Raw genomic sequence first — 17,869 nt, 5'->3', positions numbered from 1 at the left:
TCCAGCTTGCTATTTTACTGCCTCCTTTGGGATTAAGTTAAGGAAACTAAAGCCATTATCTGCTTGTGGCTTTGCTGAATCAATGAATTTTACTCACTATAAACCCACGTGAAGTGATTCTTTTTCATGAAAAGATAGCATAGGCATTTTTTGAGCCTTGAGTTTTGAAGGATACACAGAAGGCTCTCTTAGTCTGATAATTAGAGCAGACATCATGGCAGTGCACATGCACAGTGTCAGGGGCTTTTCCACATTGGACATGCTGAAAGACGGAGATACAGATTCTGTTTAAAGTAAAATAATAAAAAGAGGGGCTAAGAAGGAATTTAAAGTATTTGGAAATCATAAAAAAATGGTTTGTCTTTCTCTGGATGTTGCTATCTAAATTGTGCCTTCCCTTTAGACTTTTGAAACATCTTTTGTTAAAAGCAAATACAGGTACAACAATTTTGCTTCTTTGGTACAAGCCTAATGGACTGGCACACGTGGCTTAGGGTCAGCAGTCACAGCTTAGCAAAGCTACCATGTTTTCTTAAATCTAGGACTGCATTGATTCAAAAATGCATCGCATTATTTTTATGCACCACTAAGAAAAAAAAATACCAACAGCTGGTCACACCAGCCTCTTATGGTTTTGTATCTTGTCTTTTCAATGGTACTGGTGATTTTTCTTTCCTTCATTTCATTGTCTGGCAAGTGAGAGGCACTGTCTTTTGCATGTGCCCCAATAACAAAATGTAACACATTTTCATCTACATCTATAAATAACTTGATTGTTGTTTTGCAAGAAATTAGGGAGTTTCAATCATCACTTGGACAGTAAGTATTTATTTCCCTAGTAATACCAAGTTTACATGCAGTGGCTCATTTCAACAAAATGACTTCGTTTCCAAAATGAATCATAGCGCAGTCTTTTTGAAGACCAACAAGTTATAATGTTTGGTATGTCACCACTGCCACCCAGACAACAGCAACGGTAGTAAGACACATTTAAATTTTGGAAAAGTTAAAATGTGAAAAACAAGTGTGATTTAGAATTGATGAACTATGATAATTCATCAGCCTAAATAGCCAAGAGATGAGGAAACCATCCAGATATGGGAATTTCCTGTCCAGTGATGAGGAATTGAAGAAGTAACCTAGTGACAAAGGACTTAATGTTCCTCTCAACATGACTAAGCTTTAGATAGGTTTCTTCCTGACCTCCCCCTTTCCTTAAAGCATTTACTTTAGGAAACTTTTACATTCTTTCTCTGCCCCTTTGAGGTGTAAGTCTTCTGTAACTCAGAAGTATCTTTCTCAAGGTCCTGGGAACCACCCCCTTTAAATGTAATAATCTAAAGAGAAGGGGCCCCTGTCTCCCAGTCTCTGTGGGAGGGTAGGAGCCTAATTTTGATGGGCTCTCATTAACAGACACAGACGGCTTCACACATTAATCAGCCTTCACTCCTAATGTCCTCTAGTGCTTTCCCATTAACTCACTCCGGCATTTACAAACCCTCCCCTCTAAGCCTTTTGTTTCAATGGGGTTGAATTTAATCTCTCTCCCCATTGCAACAGTCTGGATTAAAGTCCTTCTTGCTTGTTTACCTGGTCCAGTGCAACTTTTCTTTTACACTAGTAACCCAGTTCTAGAGAAATGGTCAGCGTTAACATGATACTGCTTACACACTTAGCATGTGTTATTTTGAATTGTGATTTTCTCTTTATGCATAAGTTTTGGTCTCCCAATTAGCTTATACAGTTTATTTATTTTTGGAGAGTAAATCCCAGCAATATATATTCCCCTGTAGTATTTTCATGTTGTAAATGCTGAGTGAAAGTGAAGGTGTGTTGAAAATTATAATTTATGATTAGAACTGGTCATTTTTGGCCGGGTGCAGTGGCTCACGCCTGTAATTCCAGCACTTTGGGAGGCCAAGGCGGGCAGATCACAAGGTCAGGAGATCGAGACCATCCTGGCTAATAGGGTGAAACCCCGTCTCTACTAAAAATACAAAAAAATTAGCCAGGCGTGGTGGCGGGTGCCTGTGGTCCCAGTTACTTGGGAGGCTGGGGCAGGAGAATGGCGTGAACCCGGGAGGCGGAGCTTGCAGTGAGCCAAGATCGCGCCACTGCACTCCAGCCTGGGCGACAGAGCGAGACTCCGTCTCAAGGAAAAAAAAAAAAAAAAAAAAGAATTGGTCATTTTTATCGTTTAGAATCGTAGGAGTTTAGAGGTGAAAGGAAATTCTAATCCAAATATCAAAGTTTTCAGTACAATATTCTGTGACCTAGAAGGATTAATATCTTTTTCAAGATCACACAATTAGTTAATGGTTAGCCAAAAACAGTCCAGTGCTGTTTTCACTAGACAAGTGATGCCCCACACTGAGCTACCCGTTGAAGAGACCTATGGAGCTTTAAAAAATGCTGACGCAATTTTTTCATCAAGATCAATTGATTAAAAGTCTCTGGTTGTGAGCCCTCATATTTGTGGTTTGTAAAAGCTCTCTAGGTGATTATAAAATGCAGTCAGGTCACGAAACTACTAGAATATGCTTTCTCCCTATGTGTAACCTAAAAAGAAACTAGTTCTTAGTTTGTGGTCCTGCGCAGAGTGGCAGAGGAATAAATTTTTAATGCTTTTAGCACTTCTGAGTGGATTCCCATTTTAACAGCACTCATCATTTATTATTTTTATTCCTTCTGTTGCTTTCATGGCTAGAAGTTTATAAAGTTGCGTGTGTTACAACTGCCTTGCTGGTTATGGTAGCTCACAGAGCCTGGGAAGGTGGCCTTTGTACTAAAGCAAACAGTACTTGATGTGCCTCTGGAGCTGGTCTATTTGCAGATTGGGCTGCTTGGCAGAGGGAAAAAGTTTTCAATGAACATTTCTATAATATTACCAATCTATTAGACTGCTGGCCTACAAATCTGTACCAGTGATAGAATTTTTGTAGGTCAGTAAGATATATACTTCATAAGACTATGAATGCCAAGGAAGAAAGAAATTGGATAAATGCAAATGATTATTTTGGTTATACAAATAAGTGAGCTTAATATAGTAATAATTGCAATTAAAAAGAAAGCCAGGTTCCATTGCACTAGAGAACAACACTTCATAAAGAAATTTAGCAAAGAAATTATTACATGCCTTAGCTGTAAGCTTTGAATAAGAACCACATTTTTAAGGTTTTTTAAAAAAATTCATTAGACATAAATTAAACCAAATTAGGAGATTGAAGTGTCTCCTCCCTCACTCCCACACCACCGTGGGCCTAACCTTAATTTGCTGATGTTCGCAGTATTTGTATAGTACTGCTCTTCTAGAGCAACGGCAATGCTACTGTGATGATTCAGGGAAAAGAATTAGAAACTATATATTTTCAAAATTTCCCTTTTATGAGCAATTTAAATTGGCAGGGAAAACACAATTAAGCAATTTCAAAGGTATAATTTCATGGAGATTTAAACACCACATATCCAAACAGTGTTTTTTAAAAAAGAAATTTGTAATTAAATTTTCGTATTATTTATAGTTCTAATCTTTGGGAGATAATGGTGAAGAAAATTACCAAGAACGTGATTTTTACAAAGAACTATTTGAAAAGTCCCAGCCTAAAATGTTGAAACAGAAAAAGGTGAGTGACTGGTGATTTTGGAGGCAGAAAACAGTGGAGCCGTCCATTTGGCATTGCTCTAAGGTCATTAACTAGGGGAGATCTGCAGGCTCCGTTCCTCAGCTTAGAAAGCCAGTGGCTCATGGAAAAAAGTCCTCCCAGCAAATAAGAGACTGCGCCATAGATACTGCAGAAGGAACAGGGAATTACCAGGTATCTTTAACCCTTCCATTTTTACATCCTATGTTTGTAATCTTCAAATGCAAGGTTTCATTTTACATTTTTTTTTTTTTCTGACAGCATCAAAGTTTGCTTCTATTTACGTAGAGTCTTGGGAGCCCCTAGTTTTTGAGCAAGTCAGTTCCATTGCACAGCTTTACTTGTTTGAAAATTCTCCAGTGCATCAATAAAAATCTGATTCCAAATGTTTTTATCTGCTAGCCTGAAGTTGCCTGTCTTTCTAGGTCTACATTTCGTAATACCAGGTTGGGGCTTGAAATCACCCACAGTATGAGTATTTATACGGAAGAAATCTGCAAGTGATACGAATCAGGAAATCTCTGAAAAGAGTTGGTTGTTAAACTTTACCAGCACACCAATACTTCTGGAGCTGAGCAAAATAAGTCTACCCCCTCATCTTCACAACAGTCTTTCAAACATATGTAAGGTTCCTTTCCCGTTCTCTCAGAAGTCCAGGCCATACAAGGTAGGAAGGACCCTGGGAGGGGCTCTTGCTGGGCAGTTCTAATTTTGAGCAAATGGTATGTATATTTGCCAGTGTGTGTGTCCTCATCTAAGATACACTGCTTGCTTCATTAAGCTGTTTCAGAAATTAAAATAATGTCTGCAAAGTGCTTAGCATGGGACCTAGCACGTCATAAGACCTTGGACATTTTTAGCTCTTATTATCTTTAGTGCAATGGTTTATTGAGCCAGAGAACAGCCTTTGCTTACTCTTTTCTCCCAGTCAAGGAGTTTAGGGAAAAGTGCATCCTAACAATAGTTTTTACTTTTTTCCAAATGGCTTTATTTGACCCAAATTTGTACAATTTTGATTAGGCACCAAGGCTTACATATACATTTACTTTCAACTTCAAATTTAATGTTGCATCCTATTAGCACACTTGGATTGTCAGAGTGGCTATCCCAAAGCCTTCTTTTTGTCTTACAAAGAGAGTGCCAAACCATTTAAAATGTTTGCTTGAACAGGAGCATACCCTTGGGTTTGAGGAGAGGTTGTGGAGTGTGTGGTCATTTCCTATACTATCAACTCTTCTCTGGTTCATCATTCTGTCTCTCAGAGCCTAACACATTTGTCCCTTTGTGCATTACTTACTCTTCCTCTCCTAATGTCTTTAAGGCTCATGGTACTCTCCACATGAAAAGGGGAACCCAGCTGTTGTTTTGGCATGCTAACCTCGTCACCAAGTTTCCCTCCTCCTCATGTACATGTCCTGTATAATCCTATCCTCTTGAGTGTGGGCATGAACTGTGAACATGATGGGATAGCACTCCCTTGATTAGGTTATTCTGTAAGGCACAGGTGATTTCAGAAAAGGAGATTATCCTTCTTGGGACCGGCTTAACCTTTAAAGGGATTGGATTTTTGCTGAAGTGAGAGATTTGAAGCATGAAACACATTCTGCGTGAAGGAGATCGTCTGTTTCTAGCTTTGAATTATGGAGGGGGCCAATTTGTAAGCACTTAAGAGCAGCTTCTAAGAGCCTTCAGCCCACCAGAAATCAGAATTTCAAACACACAGCCTCAAAGAACTGAATTCTGCCAACAGCCTGAGTGAGCTTTCCCCTATCCTATAAAAGAAAGTGAACCCACCTGACACCTTCATTGTGAGACTCTGGGTAAAAGACCCACTTTAACTAGACTTGACTTCTGAACTACACAACTGTGTGAAAATAAATGGCTATTGGTTTTGGCTGCTATTTTTTTTTTTTTTTTAATGCAGCAACAGGAAACACATGTACCAGCTATCATGTGCCCTCAGAATTTTCTTCTTCAGTCTAAACAGCTTTAATCTCGTCACCATATTGCCAGACTCTCTCAGCAGCCATGGGTGCCTCCTTCTCGATTCTTTCTGGTTTCATCAAAGTTTCTTCTAAATATGGGCTGTCTTTTCTCTACCTCTGGCTCAATATTCACTTGAATCACAGGTAGAATGTCTTAAAATGATCCAAGAGATGTTCCACAATGAGGTAAATGAACTAAGACATAACATTTTGAGGAGGCATGTGTATGTTATATCAACACAGAAAAATGTGAATCTGTTCTGAAACAAGGCAGAGAAATAATCGAATAAAAAAGCCTCTGACCCATTCCTCTACTGAGGCATTTTTCACACTGCCATGTGATTATTTCCATCTGGGTCTAGTCTGTGAACTCATTGGGGGTGAGAGACTGTACTATTTTCATCTCTAAACTCCAAGGATAGGTGTTCAGTGAATGTCTTCTACATTTACCTGAAATAGAAGCACTTGCAAATGATAGGAAGTACAGCTTGCTTAGATTGATTGAAGATATTCTCCGAAGTTGAGAAGCAGCAGAGAGAACTATCCGTTTGGAAAGATGTGAGCGACTGAGGAATGCACCATGAAGTAAATGCTTTTTCAGGAACTGAAAGCAATTTTAATGAAGCAGTTTTTGGCGAGCTCTTCCAGGGTGAGAGATGAAGAATTGAACAAAAATAAAAATGAGACACCTTAGAATTTGCCATAGAACAAACAAGACAGGATGTGATAACACTGGTAGTTTAGAGCCACTCTCAAAGCATATTTTCTCTAGTTCAGAAGGGCACTGTCTTTCTTTGAGAGAAACTGGGTTATACACACAGACATAACCAGGGGGATTTGTCCAGGGTAAAATAGCCAAACTAATATTAAGAGAAGAAAATCTACTCACAGTTGAAAGATAAATGGAATAAAGAGAAAGAAGCTGAAGAGCCTAGCCTTCTGTAGGGAAGTCTAGGCTCCCAACAGGGAACCCAATTAAGTTCTCTCTCACTTGGGTTGCCAGTTCCTCAGAGCACAGTCTGGGGAACAATCATCTGAAGGAAGTAAGCAATTGAGAAATAGCAGCAACCAAAACCTAAATTTATGTTGTTACTTGGAGCGCATATGCTGCATGAATACATGTGAGATCAGTAACAGTTTCACCGTTCCTTAGTTGGGGAAACAGGCCCAGAAGGTATGTGACCTGCTAAAGGTTGCACAGCTGATAACTGGTAGGGTCAGGTAAGGACTAGAACCTGGTCCAAGAATTTGATGCCAAATCCTGTGCTCTTTCAGAACATCAAATTATCTCTCCAAGGAAGAACAAAGACTAAAAAAATTTATGTATTTTGAGATCAACACCCAGGTTGATTTTTTTTTTCTTTTTTGCGAGATGTAGATGAGTTATGCTCCTGGGAAAGTCATTTAATTTTCTGGAAAAAAAATCCAATAACCCATTCAACTCTAACATCTTTGATTGCCCGATTCTAAGAATTTATTGAGCACCTAAAATGAATAAAGTTCCAGGACTGAGACTTTATAGGAAATACAGAAAAACTATGACTCTCTGTTGTTGTATATTCATTTATTTAACAGACATTTATTTAAACATCCTTCTGCCAGGCAGGTACTAGGAAACAATTCTAGATACTAGTATATTTTCCTCCATCAGCCAATTATACAAAGGTTTGCATTGAAAGTTGGCTCATAAATTCCCTCCTACTTTGATATCAATCCTGCATCAGCGATGTTCCTACAAATGAATCAGATGATATCTATTTTATAGATTTCTTTCTAAAAGCAGTTACTTTCTAACTCAATGTTAAAGTGTTCCATTTACCTTGAAGGTACAGATAATGTTTGTATTTGTTTTCGATAGTTGCTAGGTAACAGAACACTGCCCACCACTTTTCATCACAGAAACTATCAGTCAATTTAAGATATTTGTTTTTTATTTTATGTTATATTTTGGAAAGTGAGGAATGTATCTAATTGAGGTCCACATCATTAAAATAAAAAGCTTTGCTAGGTAATTAACAGTGAATATCTGTGTGGTACCAAAAAAACTGTTATGGTTACTCACTATCTCATTACAAGGTATTGTATCATTTCTATCATTTGAAATAGAATTTGCAAATCCATTTAACAAGGCAGACATGAAGTATAAAACAACCCAACATGCTGAAAGTGAACAAGTGAACAAGGATGACACTCACTGTCACCCCCCTCTCTGGTGGAACTCTCAAGATAGTTGGCTGGCTGTAAGTGATCCATATTTCTCTAACATAAGGATGAGAAATTATAAATAGAAGTTCTAATATTTTCTCTCATCATTTTGTTCCATCTTATACTATACTACAGTCACCACTGCCCATCTGCCATTGTCCTCCCTCCTCCCAGGTGACTGCAGCTCATTTTGGAGGCACCATTTAAAAACACATGCTAATTACAAAAATATTTAATAACACACATATGTGTAAAGAAGAAATTAAACATAACCCATAATCTACTACCTCAAGACGAATGTATATTACATAATTGGAAGTTTCCTATTTGTGGCAGTTGGTTGTGTGTGTGTGTATGTGTGCAACCTTTACATTTTTAAATCTCAACACTAATGTTAATAACTGGAATATTATTTCTGTTGGCTTCTTGTTACTATAAAGAAAAGCTATTTTAAACATTTTATTTTATGTTGACATTTCATTAAATTTACTAAATTCTCTTGTTATTTATAGCAGGTTTTTCTTTTTTTTGAGAGAGGATCTCTTTCTGTTACCCAGGCTGGAATGCCATGCCATGATAACTGCTCACTTTAGTCTCAACCTCCTGGCTCAAGTGATCCTCATCCTCACCTCAGTCTCCCAAGTACCTGGGGCTACAGACATGTGCCACTAGGCCTGGCTAATTTTTGTAGAGATGAGGTTTCACCATGTTGCCAAGGCTGATCTCAAACTCCTGGCCTCAAGCAATCCTCCTGCCTCAGCCTCCCAAAGTGCTGGGATGACAGGTGTGAGTCATCATGCCTGGCAGTCATTTTTTTTTAGTTCGTTTGTTTTTCCACTGGAGTTTCTTGAATTAATTTTCTTGGTGTACAGTAGAATAATCAGCAAAATTTTTCTTTTCAATATTTAAACCAATGGAACACTTCTTTTGTTATGTATTATTTAGTAGAAACTTCAAGATAAAAACAAATAATATAAATATATTTTGCAATTATAGTGTAATTGTATTACCAAACAGTCTGTTAGTATCCATTGAGTTTCACTCTCTGTCATGGTATTTTCACTGACTGCTGTTCTGTCAGTTTTTCATCTTCCTCTGTCTTGAGATTCCTGTTCTGATACTTTTTTTGATTGGTCTTTTTTTTTCTTTTTTTTTCCCAAACTTTTCTTACAATGAGTAATCATTAGGTGTAATCGCTGAATCTGTAATGGTGATAGGTGAATCATACTTGTCTAGGAATAGGCCTTGAGTTCCACTCCTTTTCTCTCAGTAGTCCATAAATGTTATTCCAATTCCAAGTGTTGCAGATGAAAAGTGTGATTTCAGCCTGATTCTTTTGCCTATGTAAATAGATTGTTCTGTCTGAAAGCTTTTAAGATTTTTCACTTTATTTTAAGAAATCATGAATTTTAATGCTAAGTGTGTGTCTTCAATTATCAAACCTTTCTGGAACTCGGTTAGCCATTTCAATCTGAGACTCAAATATTTCTTCTGGAAATTTTATTATATTATTTGTTCAATATAGCCTCTCATTCATCTTTTTTTCTTTTCTTTTTGAAACTTTTTTTTTTTCTTTTTGGAACTCAAATGTTGGGTTTCCTACATCTATGTACCAAGTATCTTTCTATTTTCCTCCTGATATAAATCATGTATTTTTGCTGTGTACTTCAGGAATTTTCTTCCACTTGGTCTCTCAGGCCTCTAATTAAGGCCTTAACAATGATTATATTCACTTTCGATGTATGATAATTTTAAAATATTTTTCTTTTTTTGAAATGGGGTTTTACTGTGTTACCCAGTCTGGTGTCCAACTTCCATGCTCAAGTGATCCTCCTGCCTCAGCCTTCTGAGTAGCTGGGATTACAGACGTGTGCTACTACTGTGCCTGGCTTTCTTTTTTTTTTAGTTCCAAAATATATTCTTGACTCTTAACTTGAACCCTTGACTCTTCCTAAATATCTTGCTGTTTCTCCTTCCTCTTCTCTTTCATCTTCTCCATCTCTTCCTCCTCTTCTATTGTATTTCTTAAGTAACCCATTTTGGCTAGAGTTGCCCAGATCAGAGTGTTTTACTTCTTCTTCATCTTTTGCATGGCATGCCCTTTAAATGCAGCATTTTCTTCCTTAACTGTAATCTCATGTCCACCTACCAGTGTTCCTTAGTAGCCTCTCGTGTGGTCTGGCAGCATAGCAGCAGACAGGTTTTCAGTGCCACATCAAGGCCCTGAGAGAAAGCCCCTGACTTTATCTTCTCCAGAATTAGGGATAAGGAGTTCAGTGTTCCTGTTTAGCTTGGTCCTGGATCCCTGGAGAACAAGGTGATCAGGCACATTCATACTGGCTGAAGTCACCCTTTTCCTTGTGGTTCCACATCTGGCCCAACAAAGAGAAAGTTCACCAGCTTTGTGGGGACTCTGGCAGACTCCTAATGCTCCTGTACACTTTAGTAGCCTGTCTGGCTTAAGAAACGTTAGAAAATGAAATGGAATTAGGAATGGAGGGAAACAAAATTCTACTTAAACCTTCATCTTCCAATAATTCTCTCCTAACTTTTTTGTTAGATAAAGCCTCCCGTATGAAACAAGAAAGGGTAGTGGAAGGACACAGTTTAGTTGAGGAGGGACAGGTCATTCAGAAGTCCAGCCCTTGTCTCCTGTGGTTTCTAGTGTGCCTGATGTTCTCTGATGTCAGCAGCTCACCCATAGCCCCAAGACTCTTACTTAGATGCTAAAGAGTCTCTGTTTAAAAATACAGATTTGATTATTACTTAGGTATGGCAAGACCAATAGATCAGGTGACTGCCATTGGAAAGAGAATTTGTTCTTCTCACAGATCCCAAGAGAAGAGGGAACACTACACCACAAGGGGCTACTAGGGGAAGACTCCGGGTCAGTCAGGAGACCACGGGAGGTGGTGAGGGGTATGTGGGCAAGAACTTTTATTGTATGGGGAGGAACAGTAAGGCAAGGTAGGTATATTTAGGATTAGCTAGTTTGAATAATCTCAGGGGAGCTCTGGGGCATAGGACTGTCCTTAGTTGTCTGATACTTGTCCCTTGGTGATTAGGGCAGGGGATAGTGGCCTGAATGTGTGAGCTGCTAAAGGACATTGGGAGTATGGGCACTGGTTGAGTTGCTTTGCATTTGAAAGACACGCTCTGCTCTCTAGCTAAGTTGTTTTTACCGCGAGGTATTGGCTAACCCTGGGAGGACCAGTCCCTTCCACAGTCAGCAAGACCCAAGAGGTTGAAGTCTCAGGTCACAGAAAATAAAAAACATAGTTAATTCAGTCTCCCTCCTAGAACTGCTGACCAGCTGTAGGCAAAACCTCCTTATCTTGATTTTTCTCAGCATGCAGTTTAGAACATCTAAACAACAGCACGACAAAATGCTTTCCTACGTACTAGAGGAGAGAAACAAAAACAGTACTATAAACCATAGAGAATACTGAGTAAAAGCAAGAATTTTGATCAGACATGGATTTGAATCCAAACTCAACTCTTAGTAACTCTGCTCTTGAGCAAAAATGGGAGAATATTACCCACTTTATAGAGTTGTCATGAGGAAAAATTATCCTACATGTAAATGATTGTGGTTGTTATTATTAGAAAAATGAACAAATAGGATCAAACTAGGATTTTATCCAAAATGGTTATTTTGGGTCTTATTATACCTAACTTTTGTCCTCACACAGTTGGTATAAATTCCTAGATGCCTGGCCTGGTGTCCTTCCTTCACAGATACTGTCTTTGTCAGAGGCATTTGAACCAGGGCAACTCCAGTTTGAGTGAGGACTAGGAAAATGAGGCTGAGACTTGCTGGGTTGCATTCACAGAAAGTTCGGCATTCCTAGCCTCTAGATGTTTACGGTTAAGGGAACAAATTAATAACGTTTTCTAAATAGACCGAGACTTGGAAGTGTCCAGATATCTCAATATCTGGAGAACAAAGGCATTCCTATATTTGCTTTAAAGATAATACTGATTTCTACAAAATACCATAATTAAGAAAATTATTTATCACAAACCCTTGTAGCAGAACACATATCCCCATATATACAAGCATTGTACCTAGGGTGGATGTGTTCCTCCTCTTACTTTTGGAAATGTTCTACTCTATGGAGTAGCCATCTTTTTATTCCTTTGCTTTCTTAATAAACTAGCTTTCACTTTGCACTGTGGACTTGCTCTGAATTCTTTCCTGCGCAAGATCCAAGAACCCTCTTTTGGGATCTGGATCAGCACCCCTTGCCTGTAACACCTTCAGTCCTGATCTTATCTCCAAGGTAGAGAAGGTACCTAGGGCTCCTGTCCTCTTCACTCATAGTCTCAAAGGGGCAGATTCCAGAGCCTCGGACCCTTTGGATCTTTCTACCCAGTTCACTGAGAGCATTGCCTGTATCCTTGGTGAATGTCAGGACATAATGACATGAACCCCGTTTTCAGGAGAGATCTGATCTCTAGTTAGTTTTGTCTCTTAAAAACCCAATAACACAACCTTAACCCCTGAGTAAACATCACATACTATTTAGTGAAGATATAAAGAGTACTTTCATGTTTCTATAGTTTCTATATGTGTTTATTTATGGATTTATTATGTATTAGTTCTTCCATTAGTTCATGTATTTATTCATGCAACCAATGTTTATTAACTTTCTACTATATTAAAGCACTGTTCCAAGTCCTGAGGGTATAGCAATTAAAAAATGCTCTGTCCTCAGGGACATTCAGTTGGGACTTATAGCTAAACAACATTGAGTAAGTTATCACAAAAATTAAAAATGAAATTGCTACTGTAATAATATGTGCTATAAAGAAGAGGTAGGGTAATTGCATCTTCCCTAAAAAAGCTAAAAATTTACTGGAGATTTAAAAATGGAAAGAAGTCATGTAGGCAAAGGGGACTGGAGAGGAGGAAGAGTAAGAGAGGAACAATAGCAGTGTTAATACTTTGAGTAGTTGTATGGCTGTTAACATAGAAGTTTCTGGAAGGTGGTTGTGGGATTGTTTACTTAGTTGAGGAAGAAAATTTAACACAAATCTAGAGCTCATGTTTTTCCAGAATGATACCAATTAAATGAGATTATTTAATGTTTAAGAACAGAAAAAAACACAATTTATGATTTACAGATGGTCTTTGACAGAGTGGCTCCTTCTGGGGTAGTAAAAAAACCCATTGAGATGTACTATGTATATTGTTTTCTTTTTTCTTTTTTTCCTTTTTTTTTTAGACAGAGTGTCACTCTGTTGCCCAGGCCAGAGTGCAGTGGCATGATTTCGGCTCACTGCAACCTCCGCCTCCCAGGTTCAAGTGATTCTCCTGCCTCAGCCTTCTGAGTAGCTGGGACTACAGATGCTCGCCAACATGTCCAGCTAATTTTTGTATTTCATTAGAGACAGGGTTTCACTATATTGGTCAGGCTGGTCTCAAACTCCTGACCTCATGATCCTCCCACCTCAGCCTCCCAAAGTGCTGGGATTACAGGTGTGAGCCACTGTGCCTGGCCGTATATTGCTTTCTTTAGGTATACTTTCACATGCAGCTTAGCTGACAACTGTCCTGCACCACTTCTTGAACTTAGCCTAAGTTACTGTAATACTCTGTCTTCAAACCTGGAAACACATAGTGAGAAGTTCTCTTTTAGGGCCTCCATGTGAGACTCTGTGGGCTTCCTTGGGTGCTGCCACACACTGATAAGTCTGGTTCTGGAGTTATATTGTCTATATTAAGAGAAAGAAGGAAATGACTGAGATGCAATCATGAACATATGTCACATAGAATGAATAGATACAAGGATGCACACATGTAAAATACTTACTAGTTTTAAAAGAACCTACAGAATTAAGAAATACAAATATGTTACAGAAAAATGAAAACATTTCGGAGGTTCTCAATATAACTTCCAGGGGATTTTCAGAGGTTACTAGTATTGTTTGTTTGTTGTGTATATCAAGTATATTGTGAATTTTCTATCATTAAAGCAATAAATATTCATCATAAAAGTTTTTCGGAAAAAAAACTGGAAAAAAGAGAAAGAAAGCATTTCCACCACGCAAATATAACCACTATTAGTATTCTGATGTGTCTTTCAAAACTATTTTTAATTATAGTCATGTATGTGTAGTTGTAGTCATATTCTCTACATAATTTTACATCCTGGTTTTCATGATCATTTATTATATGTTCCCGTATAATATGAAACTATTTATAAACTCATTTTAGTTGCTGTATAATGTTCCCAAGTAGTGATAGCATGGTTTAAATTTTCCAAGTGATAGATTTCTTACCATTTTAAGTAACAATGCATTAAGTATCTTTGAACATTAGATTTTTTGTTTCACTTTTCAGATTACATACATAGCATAGATTTACAAAAAGCTAAAATAGTGAAAACAACAGTATAAACATTAATAATGAAAAAAGTATGCACATTTTAAGACCTTGAATTACACTGGGAAATTAATTTTACAGAAATTTTACATCAAAAGATTCATGTAAAGCTTAAAATATTGGAAGAGCATGATCTCTCTATCCTCAAAGTGATTCAGGATAAATAGTGGAAAGCCAAAGTAAATATCAACAGAGAGAGAAAAATTTAAAATCTGTGTTCCCAATTCTGCTTTTGTGTTCTATTCTGCTTTTGCCTTTGTCCAGTGAGACAATATTGAAATCTCACACACAAGTAAACTTTAGCTCTGCCACAACTAAATGTCGCTGAGTTATTTCCTGACAGTTATTCATGGAACTTCTAGTGTGTTCTGTCCATCTAAGTCCATTCATCAACGCCAAGAGAAATGTAAAACTCAGGAATGTAAGTGAATACTTTGAGTCTCTCCATTCAGCAGATAATTCTTACATTGTGTGAACCGAATCTGGTTCCTGGCCCGGTCTAGTTTTGTCCTGATTCTGATTTTTGCATAGTCACTCTACTCCCTTTGCTAGTAGTATTAATATAGAAAGTATTGTTTTGCTCTCATCAATTGGTCTTTGTGATTAAGTGGTACAAACACAGGGAATCTGATATCTGCGAAGTGGCAATAGTCAGGAAACCCAGATGTCTCTTAATGCTTGGACTCCTGCATGTTTGTCTTGGTGATTCTGGTTCTCCTGACATTGGAGACACCCATCTCTTTGCACTAAACTTATTACATTTATTCAGGCCATTGGCTGGTGGTCTCAGTCACAGGGTTGGGAAGTCACTTGTGTCACTTCCTATACCACTAACCATTTGTTTTTCCATTGCTGTTATAGTTTTCTGTGTTGTCTGTCTGATCTGTATGAATCCTGGAAGCCTAGATATGATGTCCCAGCCATGTTATCACTGTTTATATATGAAAGTCTATGAAATTCTCAAAAGGTGAAACAAAATGATGGGCTCACAGGTGTCTGTATTTTCTTTTGATACAAATGTGTAACTAAAGCTCTCAGTTTCCTGTCGGTCTATAAATGAAAAAAGCTCTTTTTTTCCCCTTAAAGAAGCCATGTTCAATTGTCTGTTCATATTTATAGCCCTTTTTGTTTCTGTGGCCAGATTCTCTCTCTCTCTCTCTCTCTACCTTTCGGAAGTTAGTCATAATAATATGTCATCATTTATTTGCACTGCAGGGATATCTTATTCAGACCAGATCAACTATTCAAAGAGAAGAAACGTACTGCATACAAAGATCAAAGGAATCAATGAATCAAATTACTTTATATGGTTTGGAAAGCAAAGAGATCTGAATTCTGAGCTTGTTTTTTATAATCCTTATATAAAAGAGCATGAATGTGTGTTAAAAAATGCAGATTGGGAATATTACTTCTGGCTTTTTTACAGTTTTGTGTCCCCTCATTAAGTTTGGGGAAATATGAAGTATTCTTAGTGCATGGCCTTTGCTCAACTCCCTTGAAAATAATAGAACAGTTTTATAGAAATTCACCAAATGAACTAAATCAAAATGTGAGAAAAACCTTTGAGTGGCTAGAACTAAGTATAAATAAACCTTGGAGTAACGCTTCTATATCGAGTTGAACAAGTGTTAGAGAAAACTGCGTCTCTGGAAGAGAAAGGAACAACCTCTATCTATAAACTTCTTATAGTGGAGTTAGAAAACTATTTCTGCACTAAGCTACCTACCCGAGAATCAACAACAGGGAAAATGGCTTCTATGCTATAGAGGATAACTACTCCCCAGTTTTCCTTCCTTGATCAAGGGATTGATAAGTTTCCTTTGCTGTGTAGTGTACATGGTTTTCTAGCAAATACATTGAAATACATTTACCTATTTTGAAGGATATTAATAAATCACATTATGAAGACTCTTAAATTCAAAGGAGTTCCTATTTGGACTGGCTTACAGAGTGTAATAAATATTTTTATAAACCAAGGATAGGAAAACTCAAGAATTTTTGAATACGAAAAAAAATTAACTCTTTATGTTTTAAATGCCCTGGCTCTTTCAGAAAGCTTCATGCCCTTGCAGAAGATGTAACTCAAGGGAAGAAAAACTTGGCTGTGAGTTAAATTAATGGATGGTGTTAGGTTATAGCAAGTGGTCCATATAAAACTTGAGGCCATTTATCATACTTTTCTGTCCTCTTTTCTCCGATTTCTTTCACTTAAATTCTTCAGACTCTCTAAATGCACCATTTTCAAACAATTGCAGTGGTTAACAGCAGTCTCACAACTGTTGGGTTTGATATTTGGCCCTAGACTCCTCTGGTAAGAATCATATAGCTATGTGTACTGCCACATTCCTTTTTATAGTCAATAAAGAAACGTGGTTAACCACAACAATTAGCTGCTATTATTAGTATCTTGCACAGCCTTAAAGAAATTCAGAAGACGGAGATAAAAATGGACACGAAATTAATGATGCAAGCTATGATCCAATTATTTTTTATGATACTACACAGAAATCATGACAAGATTTATTAAATTTCACCCATTTGTTTGTCTTTCACTATAGTCAAACCCATTAAGGCCAGAGAGTGATGGACAGAGCAACTGATTATCATAAACAACACATTAGTGTCCCTTCAAGATGTACTCTCAGGCATGCATATGTGTGTATGACTGTATGTTCAGATGGTTCTCCTGTGCTTACAACATCAAAACCTAGCCTATACTTTTGATATGGCCATCTTCCTTTCTTATGTGTTCAAAAGCAACTCCCCTCCCCAATTAATACTGCCTGACAATAATTTACCAGGATGCATCTGCAACACTGGATAGCACCCATTGTATGAGCATTTCTCCCCTGTTTAAGAAGTTCAAATGTGGGAATAGGTATCCACAATTTAAGGCTGACTAAGGCCCAGGGAGCAAATAAAGCAGCTCAAGCTTTAGAGGCCCAATTGACTAGTAAAAATAGCCCTGGGTCATAGATTTTCTCTTGACTATTTACTGGCCAATCATGATTAAAGTGTGTACAATGACTAAAACACCTTGATACACCTGGGTATATACTTCAGGAAAAAAATGAAGTCATCACTAGCTTGGAGAAAAGGCTAATTGATTATCTAAAGATGACTGCCATTATTCATGGATATTGTTCTCTTGGTTACGTCTAGGCTGAAGAGTAAACTACATACAAATTGGGTTCTAAGTGTTTCTAATGAATTTTTGATTGCCAATAGATTTTTTGGCTTCCTCTTCTAGCTGATATTGTTATTTGTATTTTACTATCATTAACTGGATATCCCTGTGGTCACTCAAGCACCTCATTTGGGATCTGAGGTGGACTTAAGTGGGGACCGAAAAACCATGAGAAAATGGTGCAGACCTAACTTAACTAAACTGCCATCGGTAGGTTACCAGCAGCCAGAACTGAGACAGAAGCATCACGCTCCTGAAATAGCAGTATTTTTTAGAAACTCATCAAATAATGGAAATTGCCTTCCTCCCTTACTCCATCTACTGCTTAAGGGCAAGCTGTCCTCTCCTTGGTAGATTTTAGCCAATTAGTTTTGCAAAAAAAACTCTGTTCAAAAGAATTTCTGCAATGTTTGCTTTTAAAGCTTTGCCTTTGCCTTTGTTCAGTGAGACAATCTATGCATGC

At 37.7% G+C, this 17,869-nt stretch overlaps 1 long non-coding RNA gene across 1 annotated transcript in view; it reads left to right on the top strand.

The window, feature by feature from the left end:
• Positions 1–3,737: 3,737 nt before the first annotated feature.
• The window catches only part of LOC126936841 (uncharacterized), a 49,174-nt gene continuing 35,042 nt past the window's right edge, over positions 3,738–17,869 (top strand). The window contains exon 1 of the long non-coding RNA XR_007719588.1: positions 3,738–3,815. This is a non-coding gene — a long non-coding RNA (uncharacterized LOC126936841). The remainder of the gene's footprint in view (positions 3,816–17,869) is intronic.

Source organism: Macaca thibetana, chromosome 15 (assembly GCF_024542745.1).
Source record: "Macaca thibetana thibetana isolate TM-01 chromosome 15, ASM2454274v1, whole genome shotgun sequence".
In the NCBI taxonomy this organism is placed as follows: domain Eukaryota; kingdom Metazoa; phylum Chordata; class Mammalia; order Primates; family Cercopithecidae; genus Macaca; species Macaca thibetana.
This window is presented reverse-complemented; position numbering and strand designations above follow the sequence as displayed.